The 2,471-nt window shown below is 28.3% G+C and overlaps 1 long non-coding RNA gene across 1 annotated transcript in view; it reads left to right on the forward strand.

The window, feature by feature from the left end:
• Positions 1-2,471, forward strand: part of LOC106683216 (uncharacterized) — a 196,566-nt gene that overhangs the window by 105,603 nt on the left and 88,492 nt on the right. The window contains exon 2 of the long non-coding RNA XR_010844735.1: positions 621-686. This is a non-coding gene — a long non-coding RNA (uncharacterized lncRNA). The remainder of the gene's footprint in view (positions 1-620; positions 687-2,471) is intronic.

Below are 2,471 nucleotides of genomic sequence, written 5' to 3' on the forward strand. Positions count from 1 at the left end.
TTGATTTATTTATTTTTGCATAATATTATACATATACCACTGACACTTCCCATATAATCCCACGTTTCTTGGTAACTCAATTCAGTACGACGAATTGTATAAAGTATCAACCCCATTGAAATTATTATGAGGAAATGTCTGGGTTAAAGTCCATCTATGTCAAGAAAGTCCTGCGTCTAGAAATTTCTCCGATTCGAATCTATCCATATTTTGTTGAGTTTCGTCGTACAGAGAACTGTGTAGGATTCTCTTTTCCTTCTAGATCTTGAATGAGTACCTAGGCATTGTATGAATGGCTTAATTTCTATAATATAATTATTCGTGTTAGGATTCAATTCTTGACAAATTCGGCATTTTATTACTAATAAAAAATTTATAACACTTCTATAGTAAAGAAAAAAATACCAAAACAATTTGTAATTAATGTTTCAAAGATGTCCTATTAATCAAAGAAATGAAGAAAACAAAACCCTGGATAGGTGCCCATATTTAGATTTTCAGTACCAATTTGAACCCAAATAAACTACCATTAATTAATATAAAATGTAATTTAATATTTTTGAAAAAAAAAAAAGTGTAATTCAAAGTTATTTATTTTTATTTTATTTTATTTTTTTTAGTGCTCCAGTCACTATGAACATTGGAATACTTTGTGATGCTAAGGCCAATTAGGAAAAAAATTAAAGGTAAGTCGTATTTTTTTAGAAAACAAAATTAGACATTTGATATACCTAAGCAATAATTTTTAGAACAAAACTCAATATATGACAAACAATATGGGCTAACATAAATGCATATTGATTACTGATCCTCATATCTTTGTTCATTCTGAAACGAATAAAAAGCAGAATCTTCTTCGTGAGACAAATAATACCTGAAAACATAATTGTTGTAATATACTATATAAGGTTATATTATTGCTATGAGATCTTAATAACACAAAATAAATGACAGTTTTAATATTAATTTAAAGCCCCAAAACAGTTCTGAGGATACTTTTTTATATTTTAATTACAGTATTAAGTGTAGAATAGAAAATAATGCCTAATTATATAGCTTGAAATGACAAAATTAGTAGTCAAGATACATACATTACTGAAATTATTTACTGGGAAGCATTGGAATGAAAAATATAGTATTAAGTTTAATGGCACGTATTAATTAATCAGAATCCAGTTTTAGCATTAATATATGTCACCACAAGTGTTTAAAAAAAATTAATACACTTTATAATTTTTTAACTAAAATTGAGTTCCATACTTTTTAAACAGGGCTCGGAAAAAAATTAGTCGTAGTTTTATTTATTACTATTTTTGCCCTGCTCTGGTTCTAAGTAATTTTTATTTTATTTTTAATCAAGAAAAATACTTCCATGTCTATTTTTAGTTTTTTCTACCTTTTTACCAAATACTTAATCAAAATCTCGGTTTTAACATAAATACATGAAAAATTGATTAAATATAATAACAGATGTCCAACAAGCCAGTGGTTTAATATCGACGAAAGACCAGGACAGAAGCCAAAACTAAATTATGTGTGGTGGTCACTGGTTGGAATAATTCATTTCTTCTTTTTATTCCGAAGTGAAACTAACACACCAACTTCATATGTCAGTGATATTGACATAACGTATCAAACACTTGTCAAAAAACAACCTGCTTTGAGATAATGGGAAGGGACATATACCCTTACACAACAATGGCAGACCTCATATTTCATGACAGACAGTAAAGAATTTAACTTTATTCGTTTTGATACTCGTTATATTGCAATAGGCTTAATAGAAAAATACAAGAAATTGTATAATCCACACATCTGCCACTCGCCATAGTAAAAAATAATAAAAATGCATAATTCTAGCAATTGAAAAACAATACTGATAATACATATACTCCAATACTATACCTTCTATATAATTTCTTAAACGATCATTGAAGTTAAATTATTCAATAATTGTTGCAATTAATAACTAATGGGCATATCAATTTTTTCCGAGCACTGTTTAAAAAGTATGGAATTTTTAAACAGGGTTCGGAAAAAATTTAGTCGTAGTTTTATCTATTACTATTTTTTGCCCTGCTCTGGTTCTAAGTAATTTTTATTTTATTTTTAATCAAGAAAGATATTTCCATGTCTATTTTTAGTTTTTTTCTACCTTTTTACCAAATACTTAATCAAAATCTCGTTTTTGACATTAATACATGAAAAATTGATTATATATGATAACAGATGTCCAACATCTGCCACTCACCATAGTAAAAAATAATAAAAATGCATAAGTCTAGCAATTGAAAAACAATACTGATAATACATATACTCTTTTCTCTAGACCCCAGGGCACTCAGGAATACCTGGAAATGAGGCAGCGGATAAAGCGGCTAAAGAGGCATTCTACAACGAACGCTCCACCACTCCAAATTTACGAGCCGAAAGACATAAAGGCATTTATGACAGAATCAGAAAAAGTTGGG

The sequence above is a fragment of the Halyomorpha halys genome, unplaced genomic scaffold, assembly GCF_000696795.3.
Source record: "Halyomorpha halys isolate HHAL.00 unplaced genomic scaffold, Hhal_1.1 Scaffold26.1, whole genome shotgun sequence".
In the NCBI taxonomy this organism is placed as follows: Eukaryota; Metazoa; Arthropoda; class Insecta; order Hemiptera; family Pentatomidae; genus Halyomorpha; species Halyomorpha halys.